Genomic DNA, 16,242 nt, shown 5'->3' on the forward strand with positions numbered 1-16,242 from the left:
GAATAGTATAGAACAGATCTGAATAGAATAGAATAGAACAGAATAGAATAGAATAGAACAGAACAGAATAGAATAGAATAGAACAGAATAGAATAGAATAGAACAGAATAGAATAGAATAGAACAGAACAGAACAGAATAGAATAGAATAGAACAGAATAGAACAGAACAGAACAGAACAGAACAGAACAGAACAGAACAGAATATAATAGAAGAGGACAGAACAGAATAGAATAGATTAGAACAGAATAGAACAGAACAGAATAGAATAGAATAGAATAGAATAGAATAGAATAGAATAGAATAGAATAGAATAGAATAGAACAGAACAGAACAGAATAGATTCGAACAGAATAGAATAGAATAGAACAGAATAGAACAGAATAGAATAGAAGAACAGAACAGAACAGAAAAAAATAGAACAGAAGAGAACAGAATAGAATAGAACAGAGTAGAATAGAACAGATCAGAAGAGAAAAGAATAGAATAGAATAGAACAGAACAGAATAGAACAGAATAGAATAGAATAGAACAGAAGAGAATAGAACAGAACAGAACAGAACTTAATCGAACAGAATAGAATAGAATAGAAATGAATAGAAGAGAATAGAATAGAATCGAACGGAATAGAAAAGAATAGAACAGAATAGAATAGAATAGAATAGAATAGAATAGAATAGAATAGAACAGAACATAACAGAATATAATTGAACAGAATAGAATAGAATAGAATCGAACAGAATAGAATAGAATAGAACAGAATAGAACAGAATTGAACAGAACAGAATAGAACAGAACACAACACAACAGAACAGAATGGAATAGAATAGAATAGAACAGAACCGAATAGAACCGTGCAGAAGTGAATAGAACAGAATAGAGTAGAATGGAATAGAACACAATAGAATAGAATAGAATAGAAGAGAACAGATTAGAATAGAAAAGAATAGAACAGAACAGAATAGAAGAGAACAGAATAGAACAGAACACAACACAACAGAACAGAATAGAATAGAATATAATAGAACAGAATAGAATAGAATAGAATAGAATAGAATAGAATAGAATAGAATAGAACAGAACAGAATAGAACAGAATAGAACAGAACAGAATAGAATAGAATAGAATAGAATAGAACAGAATAGAATAGAATAGAATAGAATAGAACAGAACAGAATAGAATCGAACAGAATAGAATAGAATAGAACAGAATAGAACAGAATAGAATAGAATAGAATAGAATAGAACAGAACATAGTAGAATAGAACAGAATAGAATAGAACAGAATAGAATAGAATAGAACAGAATAGAATAGAATAGAACAGAACAGAACAGAATAGAATAGAACAGAATAGAATAGAACAGAATAGAATAGAATAGAACAGAATAGAATAGAATAGAACAGAACAGAACAGAATAGAATAGAATAGAACAGAATAAAACAGAACAGAACAGAACAAAACAGAACAGAATAAAATAGAACAGGACAGAACAGATTAGAATAGATTAGAACAGAATAGAACAGAACAGAATAGAATAGAATAGAATAGAACAGAACAGAATAGAAATGAACAGAATAGAATAGAATCGAACAGAATAGAATAGAACAGAAGAGAAGAGAATAGAATAGAATAGAACAGAACAGAATAGAACCGAATAGAACAGAACTGAATAGAACAGAACACAACACAACAGAACAGAATAGAATAGAATAGAATAGAATAGAACAGAACCGAATAGAACTGAACAGAACTGAATAGAACAGAATAGAATAGAATGAAATAGAACACAGCAGAATAGAATAGTACAGAATAGAACAGATTAGAATAGAATAGAATAGAACAGAACAGAACAGAAAAAAATAGAACAGAAGAGAACAGAATAGAATAGAACAGAGTAGAATAGAACAGAACAGAACAGAACAGAATAGAATAGAATAGAACAGAACAGAATAGAACAGAATAGAATAGAATAGAACAGAAGAGAATAGAACAGAACAGAACAGAATATAATCGAACAGAATAGAATAGAATAGAAAAGAATAGAACAGAATAGAATAGAATCGAACAGAATAGAATAGAATAGAACAGAATAGAATAGAATACAATAGAATAGAATAGAATAGAATAGAACAGAACATAACAGAATAGAATAGAACAGAATAGAATAGAATAGAACAGAACAGAACAGAACAGAATAGAATAGAATAGAATAGAATAGAATAGAACAGAACAGAACAGAATAAAATCGAACAGAATAGAATAGAATAGAACAGAATAGAATAGAAGAACAGAACAGAACAGAAAAAAATAGAACAGAGGAGAACAGAAAAGAATAGAACAGAGTAGAATAGAAGAGATCAGAAGAGAAAAGAATAGAATTGAATAGAACAGAACAGAATAGTACAGAATAGAATAGAATAGAACAGAAGAGAATAGAACAGAACAGAACAGAACATAATCGAACAGAATAGAATAGAATAGAAAAGAATAGAACAGAATAGAATAGAATCGAACGGAATAGAAAGGAATAGAACAGAATAGAATAGAATAGAATAGAATAGAATAGAATAGAATAGAATAGAATAGAATAGAACAGAACAGAACAGAATATAATTGAACAGAATAGAATAGTATAGAATAGAATAGATCAGAATAGAATAGAATCGAACAGAATGGAATAGAATAGAACAGAACAGAACAGAATAGAATCGAACAGAATAGAAGAGAATAGAATAGAATAGAACAGAATAGAATAGAATCTAACAGAATAGAATAGAATAGAACAGAATAGAACAGAACAGAATAGAACAGAACACAACACAACAGAACAGAATGGAATAGAATAGAATAGAACAGAGCCGAATAGAACAGTACAGAACTGAATAGAATAGAATACAATAGAATAGAACAGAAAATAATAGAATAGAACAGAATAGAATAGAATAGAACATAACAAAGTAGAATCGAATAGAATAGCATAGAACAGAACAGAATAGAATAGAATAGAACAGAATAGAATAGAATAGAACAGTATAGAATAGAATAGAACAGGACAGAACAGAATAGAATAGATTAGAACAGAATAGAACACAATAGAATAGAATAGAATAGAATAGAACAGAACAGAACAGAATCGAATCGAACAGAATAGAATAGAATAGAACAGAATAGAACAGATTAGAATAGAAAAGAATAGAACAGAATAGAACAGAACAGAACAGAACAGAACAGAACAGAACAGAATAAAATAGAACAGGACAGAACAGAATAGAATAGATTAGAACAAAATAGAACACAATATAATAGAATAGAATAGAATAGAACAGAACAGAACAGAATAGAATCGAACAGAATGGAATAGAATTGAACAGAATAGAACAGAATAGAATAGAATAGAATAGAATATAACAGAACAGAAGAGAATAAATAGAATAGATTAGAATACAATAGAATAAAACAGAATATAACAGAATAGTACAGAACAGAATAGAATAGAATTGAATAGAAGAACAGATCAGAATAGAATAGATTAGAATAGAATAGAATAGAATAGAATAGAATAGAACAGAACAGAATAGAATAGAATAGACCAAAATAGAATAGAATAGAAAAGAATAGAATAGAATAGAACAGAACAGAATAGAATAGAATAGAACAGAACAGAATAGAACAGAACAGAACAGAATAGAATCGAACAGAATAGAATAGAATAGAACAGAATAGAATAGAATAGAACAGAATAGAATAGAATAGAACAGAACATAACAGAACAGAATAGAATAGAATTGAATAGAATAGAATAGAACAGAACAGAACAGAATAGAATCGAACAGAATAGAATAGAATAGAACAGAATAGAAGAGAATAGAATAGAAGAACAGAACAGAACAGAAAAAAATAGAACAGAAAAGAATAGAATAGAATAGAACAGAGTAGAATAGAACAGATCAGAAGAGAAAAGAATAGAATAGAATAGAACAGAACAGAATAGAACAGAATAGAATAGAATAGAAGAGAAGAGAATAGAACAGAACAGAACAGAACATAATCGAACAGAATAGAATAGAATAGAAAAGAATAGAACAGAATAGAATAGAATCGAACGGAATAGAAAAGAATAGAACAGAATAGAATAGAATAGAATAGAATAGAATAGAATAGAACAGAACAGAACAGAATATAATTGAACAGAATAGGATAGAATAGAATAGAATAGATCAGAATAGAATAGAATCGAACAAAATAGAATAGAATAGAACAGAATAGAACAGAATTGAACAGAACAGAATAGAACAGAACACAACACAACAGAACAGAATGGAATAGAATAGAATAGAACAGAACCGAATAGAACCGTACAGAAGTGAATAGAACAGAATAGAGTAGAATGGAATAGAACACAATAGAATAGAATAGAACAGAAGAGAACAGATTAGAATAGAAAAGAATAGAACAGAACAGAATAGAATAGAACAGAATAGAACAGAACACAACACAACAGAACAGAATAGAATAGAATAGAATAGAATAGAACAGAACCGAATAGAACAGAATAGAACAGAACAGAATAGAATAGAATAGAACAGAATAGAATAGAATAGAAAAGAATAGAACAGAATAGAACAGAACAGAACAGAACAGAACAGAACAGAATAAAATAGAACAGGACAGAACAGAATAGAATAGATTAGAACAAAATAGAACACAATATAATAGAATAGAATACAATAGAACAGAACAGAACAGAATAGAATCGAACAGAATGGAATAGAATTGAACAGAATAGAACAGAATAGAATAGAATAGAATAGAATAGAAGAGAACAGAAGAGAATAAATAGAATAGATTAGAATAAAATAGAATATAACAGAATAGAACAGAATAGTACAGAACAGAATAGAATAGAATTGAATAGAAGAACAGATCAGAATAGAATAGATTAGAATAGAATAGAATAGAATAGAATAGAATAGAATAGAATAGAATAGAATAGAACAGAACAGAATAGAATAGAATATACCAAAATAGAATAGAATAGAACAGAATAGAATAGAATAGAATAGAACAGAACAGAATAGAATAGAATAGAACAGAATAGAATAGAATAGAACAGAACAGAATAGAATAGAATAGAACAGAATAGAATAGAATAGAACAGAATATAATAGAATAGAACAGAACAGAATAGAATAGAATAGAACAGAATAGAATAGAATAGAACAGAATATAATAGAATAGAACAGAATAGAATAGAATAGAATAGAATAGAATAGAATAGAATAGAACAGAACAGAATAGAACAGAATAGAGCAGAATAGAACAGAATAGAATAGAATAGAATAGAACAGAATAGAATAGAATAGAATAGAACAGAACAGAATAGAATCGAACAGAATAGAATAGAATAGAACAGAATAGAACAGAATAGAATAGAATAGAATAGAATAGAACAGAACAGAATAGAATAGAACAGAATAGAATAGAACAGAATAGAATAGAATAGAACAGCATAGAATAGAACAGAACAGAACAGAACAGAATAGAATAGAATAGAATAGAACAGAATAAAACAGAACAGAACAGAACAAAACAGAACAGAATAAAATAGAACAGGACAGAACAGAATAGAATAGATTAGAACAGAATAGAACAGAACAGAATAGAATAGAATATAATAGAATAGAATAGAATAAAATAGATCAGAACAAAAGAGAATCGAACAGAATAGAATAGAATAGAAAAGAATAGAACAGAATAGAATAGAATCGAACAGAATAGAATAGAATAGAACAGAATAGAATAGAATAGAATAGAATAGAAAAGAATAGAACAGAACAGAAGAGAATAGAATAGAATAGAACAGAACAGAATAGAACCGAATAGAACAGAACTGAATAGAACAGAACACAACACAACAGAACAGAATAGAATAGAATAGAATAGAATAGAATAGAACAGAACCGAATAGAACTGAACAGAACTGAATAGAATAGAATAGAATAGAATGAAATAGAACACAGCAGAATAGAATAGTACAGAATAGAACAGATTAGAATAGAATAGAATAGAACAGAACAGAACAGAAAAAAATAGAACAGAAGAGAACAGAATAGAATAGAACAGAGTAGAATAGAACAGAACAGAATAGAACAGAATAGAATAGAATAGAACAGAACAGAATAGAACAGAATAGAATAGAATAAAACAGAAGAGAATAGAACAGAACAGAACAGAATATAATCGAACAGAAGAGAATAGAATAGAAAAGAATGGAACAGAATAGAATAGAATCGAACAGAATAGAATAGAATAGAACAGAATAGAATAGAATACAATAGAATAGAATAGAATAAAATAGAACAGAACAGAACAGTATAGAATCGAACAGAATAGAAGAGAATAGAATAGAATAGAATAGAATAGAATAGAATAGAATAGAATACAATAGAATAGAACAGAACAGAATAGAATCGAACAGAATAGAATAGAATAGAACAGAATAGAACAGAATAGAATAGAATAGAATAGAATAGAACAGAACAGAACAGAATAGAATCGAACAGAATGGAATAGATTTGAACAGAATAGAACAGAATAGAATAGAATAGAATAGAATAGAACAGAACAGAAGAGAATAAATAGAATAGATTAGAATAAAATAGAATATAACAGAATAGAACAGAATAGTACAGAACAGAATAGAATAGAATTGAATAGAAGAACAGATCAGAATAGAATAGATTAGAATAGAATAGAATAGAATAGAATAGAATAGAATAGAACAGAACAGAATAGAATAGAATATACCAAAATAGAATAGAATAGAACAGAATAGAATAGAATAGAACAGAACAGAATAGAATAGAATAGAACAGAACAGAATAGAATAGAATAGAACAGAATAGAATAGAATAGAACAGAACAGAATAGAATAGAACAGAATAGAATAGAATAGAATAGAATAGAATAGAATAGAACAGAACAGAATAGAACAGAATAGAGCAGAATAGAACAGAATAGAATAGAATAGAATAGAACAGAATAGAATAGAATAGAATAGAACAGAACAGAATAGAATCGAACAGAATAGAATAGAATAGAACAGAATAGAACAGAATAGAATAGAATAGAATAGAATAGAACAGAACAGAATAGAATAGAACAGAATAGAATAGAACAGAATAGAATAGAATAGAACAGCATAGAATAGAACAGAACAGAACAGAACAGAATAGAATAGAATAGAATAGAACAGAATAAAACAGAACAGAACAGAACAAAACAGAACAGAATAAAATAGAACAGGACAGAACAGAATAGAATAGATTAGAACAGAATAGAACAGAACAGAATAGAATAGAATATAATAGAATAGAATAGAATAAAATAGATCAGAACAAAAGAGAATCGAACAGAATAGAATAGAATAGAAAAGAATAGAACAGAATAGAATAGAATCGAACAGAATAGAATAGAATAGAACAGAATAGAATAGAACCGAATAGAACAGAACTGAATAGAACAGAACACAACACAACAGAACAGAATAGAATAGAATAGAATAGAATAGAACAGAACCGAATAGAACTGAACAGAACTGAATAGAACAGAATAGAATAGAATGAAATAGAACACAGCAGAATAGAATAGTACAGAATAGAACAGATTAGAATAGAATAGAATAGAACAGAACAGAACAGAAAAAAATAGAACAGAAGAGAACAGAATAGAATAGAACAGAGTAGAATAGAACAGAACAGAACAGAACAGAATAGAATAGAATAGAACAGAACAGAATAGAACAGAATAGAATAGAATAGAACAGAAGAGAATAGAACAGAACAGAACAGAATATAATCGAACAGAAGAGAATAGAATAGAAAAGAATGGAACAGAATAGAATAGAATCGAACAGAATAGAATAGAATAGAACAGAATAGAATAGAATACAATAGAATAGAATAGAATAAAATAGAACAGAACAGAACAGTATAGAATCGAACAGAATAGAAGAGAATAGAATAGAATAGAATACAATAGAATAGAACAGAACAGAATAGAATCGAACAGAATAGAATAGAATAGAACAGAATAGAATAGAATAGAATAGAATAGAATAGAACAGAACAGAATAGAATAGAACAGAATAGAATAGAACAGAATAGAATAGAATAGAACAGAATAGAATAGAATAGAACAGAACAGAACAGAATAGAATAGAATAGAATAGAACAGAATAAAACAGAACAGAACAGAACAAAACAGAACAGAATAAAATAGAACAGGACAGAACAGAATAGAATAGATTAGAACAGAATAGAAGAGAACAGAATAGTATAGAATAGAATAGAATAGAATAGAATAGAATAGAATGAAATAGAACACAGTAGAATAGAATAGTACAGAATAGAACAGATTAGATTAGAATAGAATAGAACAGAACAGAACAGAAAAAAATAGAACAGAAGAGAACAGAATAGAATAGAACAGGACAGAACAGAATAGAATAGATTAGAACAGAATAGAACAGAACAGAATAGAATAGAATATAATAGAATAGAATAGAATAAAATAGATCAGAACAAAAGAGAATCGAACAGAATAGAATAGAATAGAAAAGAATAGAACAGAATAGAATAGAATAGAACAGAATAGAACAGAATAGAATAGAATAGAATAGAATAGAATAGAATAGAATAGAATAGAATAGAATAGAACAGAACAGAATAGAATAGAATAGAACAGAATAGAATAGAATAGAACAGAATAGAATAGAATAGAATAGAACAGAACAGAATAGAATAGAATAGAACAGAATAGAATAGAATAGAACAGAACAGAATAGAATAGAATAGAACAGAATAGAATAGAATAGAACAGAATATAATAGAATAGAACAGAACAGAATAGAATAGAATAGAACAGAATAGAATAGAATAGAACAGAATATAATAGAATAGAACAGAATAGAATAGAATAGAATAGAATAGAATAGAATAGAATAGAATAGAACAGAACAGAATAGAACAGAATAGAGCAGAATAGAACAGAATAGAATAGAATAGAATAGAACAGAATAGAATAGAATAGAATAGAACAGAACAGAATAGAATCGAACAGAATAGAATAGAATAGAACAGAATAGAACAGAATAGAATAGAATAGAATAGAATAGAACAGAACAGAATAGAATAGAACAGAATAGAATAGAACAGAATAGAATAGAATAGAACAGCATAGAATAGAACAGAACAGAACAGAACAGAATAGAATAGAATAGAATAGAACAGAATAAAACAGAACAGAACAGAACAAAACAGAACAGAATAAAATAGAACAGGACAGAACAGAATAGAATAGATTAGAACAGAATAGAACAGAACAGAATAGAATAGAATATAATAGAATAGAATAGAATAAAATAGATCAGAACAAAAGAGAATCGAACAGAATAGAATAGAATAGAAAAGAATAGAACAGAATAGAATAGAATCGAACAGAATAGAATAGAATAGAACAGAATAGAATAGAATAGAATAGAATAGAAAAGAATAGAACAGAACAGAAGAGAATAGAATAGAATAGAACAGAACAGAATAGAACCGAATAGAACAGAACTGAATAGAACAGAACACAACACAACAGAACAGAATAGAATAGAATAGAATAGAATAGAACAGAACCGAATAGAACTGAACAGAACTGAATAGAATAGAATAGAATAGAATGAAATAGAACACAGCAGAATAGAATAGTACAGAATAGAACAGATTAGAATAGAATAGAATAGAACAGAACAGAACAGAAAAAAATAGAACAGAAGAGAACAGAATAGAATAGAACAGAGTAGAATAGAACAGAACAGAATAGAACAGAATAGAATAGAATAGAACAGAACAGAATAGAACAGAATACAATAGAATAGAACAGAAGAGAATAGAACAGAACAGAACAGAATATAATCGAACAGAAGAGAATAGAATAGAAAAGAATGGAACAGAATAGAATAGAATCGAACAGAATAGAATAGAATAGAACAGAATAGAATAGAATACAATAGAATAGAATAGAATAAAATAGAACAGAACAGAACAGTATAGAATCGAACAGAATAGAAGAGAATAGAATAGAATAGAATGGAATAGAATAGAATAGAATAGAATACAATAGAATAGAACAGAACAGAATAGAATCGAACAGAATAGAATAGAATAGAACAGAATAGAATAGAATAGAATAGAATAGAATAGAATAGAATAGAACAGAACAGAACAGAATAGAATCGAACAGAATGGAATAGATTTGAACAGAATAGAACAGAATAGAATAGAATAGAATAGAATAGAACAGAACAGAAGAGAATAAATAGAATAGATTAGAATAAAATAGAATATAACAGAATAGAACAGAATAGTACAGAACAGAATAGAATAGAATTGAATAGAAGAACAGATCAGAATAGAATAGATTAGAATAGAATAGAATAGAATAGAATAGAATAGAATAGAACAGAACAGAATAGAATAGAATATACCAAAATAGAATAGAATAGAACAGAATAGAATAGAATAGAACAGAACAGAATAGAATAGAATAGAACAGAACAGAATAGAATAGAATAGAACAGAATAGAATAGAATAGAACAGAACAGAATAGAATAGAACAGAATAGAATAGAATAGAATAGAATAGAATAGAATAGAATAGAACAGAACAGAATAGAACAGAATAGAGCAGAATAGAACAGAATAGAATAGAATAGAATAGAACAGAATAGAATAGAATAGAATAGAACAGAACAGAATAGAATCGAACAGAATAGAATAGAATAGAACAGAATAGAACAGAATAGAATAGAATAGAATAGAATAGAACAGAACAGAATAGAATAGAACAGAATAGAATAGAACAGAATAGAATAGAATAGAACAGCATAGAATAGAACAGAACAGAACAGAACAGAATAGAATAGAATAGAATAGAACAGAATAAAACAGAACAGAACAGAACAAAACAGAACAGAATAAAATAGAACAGGACAGAACAGAATAGAATAGATTAGAACAGAATAGAACAGAACAGAATAGAATAGAATATAATAGAATAGAATAGAATAAAATAGATCAGAACAAAAGAGAATCGAACAGAATAGAATAGAATAGAAAAGAATAGAACAGAATAGAATAGAATCGAACAGAATAGAATAGAATAGAACAGAATAGAATAGAATAGAATAGAATAGAAAAGAATAGAACAGAACAGAAGAGAATAGAATAGAATAGAACAGAACAGAATAGAACCGAATAGAACAGAACTGAATAGAACAGAACACAACACAACAGAACAGAATAGAATAGAATAGAATAGAATAGAACAGAACCGAATAGAACTGAACAGAACTGAATAGAACAGAATAGAATAGAATGAAATAGAACACAGCAGAATAGAATAGTACAGAATAGAACAGATTAGAATAGAATAGAATAGAACAGAACAGAACAGAAAAAAATAGAACAGAAGAGAACAGAATAGAATAGAACAGAGTAGAATAGAACAGAACAGAACAGAACAGAATAGAATAGAATAGAACAGAACAGAATAGAACAGAATAGAATAGAATAGAACAGAAGAGAATAGAACAGAACAGAACAGAATATAATCGAACAGAAGAGAATAGAATAGAAAAGAATGGAACAGAATAGAATAGAATCGAACAGAATAGAATAGAATAGAACAGAATAGAATAGAATACAATAGAATAGAATAGAATAAAATAGAACAGAACAGAACAGTATAGAATCGAACAGAATAGAAGAGAATAGAATAGAATAGAATAGAATAGAATAGAATACAATAGAATAGAACAGAACAGAATAGAATCGAATAGAACAGAACAGAATAGAATAGAATAGAACAGAATAGAATAGAATAGAACAGAATATAATAGAATAGAACAGAACAGAATAGAATAGAATAGAACAGAATAGAATAGAATAGAACAGAATATAATAGAATAGAACAGAATAGAATAGAATAGAATAGAATAGAATAGAATAGAATAGAATAGAACAGAACAGAATAGAACAGAATAGAGCAGAATAGAACAGAATAGAATAGAATAGAATAGAACAGAATAGAATAGAATAGAATAGAACAGAACAGAATAGAATCGAACAGAATAGAATAGAATAGAACAGAATAGAACAGAATAGAATAGAATAGAATAGAATAGAACAGAACAGAATAGAATAGAACAGAATAGAATAGAACAGAATAGAATAGAATAGAACAGCATAGAATAGAACAGAACAGAACAGAACAGAATAGAATAGAATAGAATAGAACAGAATAAAACAGAACAGAACAGAACAAAACAGAACAGAATAAAATAGAACAGGACAGAACAGAATAGAATAGATTAGAACAGAATAGAACAGAACAGAATAGAATAGAATATAATAGAATAGAATAGAATAAAATAGATCAGAACAAAAGAGAATCGAACAGAATAGAATAGAATAGAAAAGAATAGAACAGAATAGAATAGAATCGAACAGAATAGAATAGAATAGAACAGAATAGAATAGAAAAGAATAGAATAGAAAAGAATAGAACAGAACAGAAGAGAATAGAATAGAATAGAACAGAACAGAATAGAACCGAATAGAACAGAACTGAATAGAACAGAACACAACACAACAGAACAGAATAGAATAGAATAGAATAGAATAGAACAGAACCGAATAGAACTGAACAGAACTGAATAGAATAGAATAGAATAGAATGAAATAGAACACAGCAGAATAGAATAGTACAGAATAGAACAGATTAGAATAGAATAGAATAGAACAGAACAGAACAGAAAAAAATAGAACAGAAGAGAACAGAATAGAATAGAACAGAGTAGAATAGAACAGAACAGAATAGAACAGAATAGAATAGAATAGAACAGAACAGAATAGAACAGAATACAATAGAATAGAACAGAAGAGAATAGAACAGAACAGAACAGAATATAATCGAACAGAAGAGAATAGAATAGAAAAGAATGGAACAGAATAGAATAGAATCGAACAGAATAGAATAGAATAGAACAGAATAGAATAGAATACAATAGAATAGAATAGAATAAAATAGAACAGAACAGAACAGTATAGAATCGAACAGAATAGAAGAGAATAGAATAGAATAGAATAGAATAGAATAGAATAGAATAGAATACAATAGAATAGAACAGAACAGAATAGAATCGAACAGAATAGAATAGAATAGAACAGAATAGAATAGAATAGAATAGAATAGAATAGAATAGAATAGAACAGAACAGAACAGAATAGAATCGAACAGAATGGAATAGATTTGAACAGAATAGAACAGAATAGAATAGAATAGAATAGAATAGAACAGAACAGAAGAGAATAAATAGAATAGATTAGAATAAAATAGAATATAACAGAATAGAACAGAATAGTACAGAACAGAATAGAATAGAATTGAATAGAAGAACAGATCAGAATAGAATAGATTAGAATAGAATAGAATAGAATAGAATAGAATAGAATAGAACAGAACAGAATAGAATAGAATATACCAAAATAGAATAGAATAGAACAGAATAGAATAGAATAGAACAGAACAGAATAGAATAGAATAGAACAGAACAGAATAGAATAGAATAGAACAGAATAGAATAGAATAGAACAGAACAGAATAGAATAGAACAGAATAGAATAGAATAGAATAGAATAGAATAGAATAGAACAGAACAGAATAGAACAGAATAGAGCAGAATAGAACAGAATAGAATAGAATAGAATAGAACAGAATAGAATAGAATAGAATAGAACAGAACAGAATAGAATCGAACAGAATAGAATAGAATAGAACAGAATAGAACAGAATAGAATAGAATAGAATAGAATAGAATAGAACAGAACAGAATAGAATAGAACAGAATAGAATAGAACAGAATAGAATAGAATAGAACAGCATAGAATAGAACAGAACAGAACAGAACAGAATAGAATAGAATAGAATAGAACAGAATAAAACAGAACAGAACAGAACAAAACAGAACAGAATAAAATAGAACAGGACAGAACAGAATAGAATAGATTAGAACAGAATAGAACAGAACAGAATAGAATAGAATATAATAGAATAGAATAGAATAAAATAGATCAGAACAAAAGAGAATCGAACAGAATAGAATAGAATAGAAAAGAATAGAACAGAATAGAATAGAATCGAACAGAATAGAATAGAATAGAACAGAATAGAATAGAATAGAATAGAATAGAAAAGAATAGAACAGAACAGAAGAGAATAGAATAGAATAGAACAGAACAGAATAGAACCGAATAGAACAGAACTGAATAGAACAGAACACAACACAACAGAACAGAATAGAATAGAATAGAATAGAATAGAACAGAACCGAATAGAACTGAACAGAACTGAATAGAACAGAATAGAATAGAATGAAATAGAACACAGCAGAATAGAATAGTACAGAATAGAACAGATTAGAATAGAATAGAATAGAACAGAACAGAACAGAAAAAAATAGAACAGAAGAGAACAGAATAGAATAGAACAGAGTAGAATAGAACAGAACAGAACAGAACAGAATAGAATAGAATAGAACAGAACAGAATAGAACAGAATAGAATAGAATAGAACAGAAGAGAATAGAACAGAACAGAACAGAATATAATCGAACAGAAGAGAATAGAATAGAAAAGAATGGAACAGAATAGAATAGAATCGAACAGAATAGAATAGAATAGAACAGAATAGAATAGAATACAATAGAATAGAATAGAATAAAATAGAACAGAACAGAACTGTATAGAATCGAACAGAATAGAAGAGAATAGAATAGAATAGAATAGAATAGAATAGAATACAATAGAATAGAACAGAACAGAATAGAATCGAACAGAATAGAATAGAATAGAACAGAATAGAACAGAATAGAATAGAATAGAATAGAATAGAATAGAACAGAACAGAATAGAATAGAACAGAATAGAATAGAACAGAATAGAATAGAATAGAACAGAATAGAATAGAATAGAACAGAACAGAACAGAATAGAATAGAATAGAATAGAACAGAATAAAACAGAACAGAACAGAACAAAACAGAACAGAATAAAATAGAACAGGACAGAACAGAATAGAATAGATTAGAACAGAATAGAAGAGAACAGAATAGAATAGAATAGAATAGAATAGAATAGAATAGAATAGAATAGAATGAAATAGAACACAGTAGAATAGAATAGTACAGAATAGAACAGATTAGAATAGAATAGAATAGAACAGAACAGAACAGAAAAAAATAGAACAGAAGAGAACAGAATAGAATAGAACAGAGTAGAATAGAACAGAACAGAACAGAACAGAATAGAATAGAAAAGAACAGAACAGAATAGAACAGAATAGAATAGAATAGAACAGAAGAGAATAGAACAGAACAGAACAGAATATAATCGAACAGAATAGAATAGAATAGAAAAGAATAGAACAGAATAGAATAGGATCGAACAGAATAGAATAGAATAGAACAGAATAGAATAGAATAGAATAGAATAGAACAGAACAGAACAGAATAGAAGAGAATAGAATAGAATAGAACAGAATAGAATAGAATCGAACAGAATAGAATAGAATAGAGCAGAATAGAACAGAATAGAACAGAACAGAATAGAACAGAACACAACACAACAGAACAGAATGGAATAGAATAGAATAGAACAGAACCGAAGAGAACAGTACAGAACTGAATAGAACAGAATAGAATAGAATAGATTAGAACAGAATAGAACACAATAGTATAGAACAGAATAGAATAGAACAGAACAGAACAGAATAGAATCGAACAGAATAGAATAGAATAGAACAGAATAGAACAGATTAGAATAGAAAAGAATAGAACAGAATAGAACAGAACAGAACAGAACAGAACAGAACAGAATAAAATAGAACAGGACAGAACAGAATAGAATAGAATAGAACAAAATAGAACACAATAGAATAGAATAGAATAGAATAGAATAGAATAGAATAGAATAGAATAGAATAGAATAGAATAGAACAGAACAGAACAGAATAGAATCGAACAGAATGGAATAGAATTGAACAGAATAGAACACAATAGAATAGAATAGAACAGAACAGAAGAGAATAAATAGAATAGATTAGAATACAATAGAATAAAACAGAATAGAACAGAAT

The sequence above is a fragment of the Sus scrofa genome, chromosome 17 (genome assembly GCF_054392235.1).
Source record: "Sus scrofa isolate SSC_HxYL_T2T_F1_AM1 chromosome 17, Sscrofa_HxYL_maternal_Yorkshire_Landrace_v2.0, whole genome shotgun sequence".
Classification (NCBI taxonomy): Eukaryota; Metazoa; Chordata; class Mammalia; order Artiodactyla; family Suidae; genus Sus; species Sus scrofa.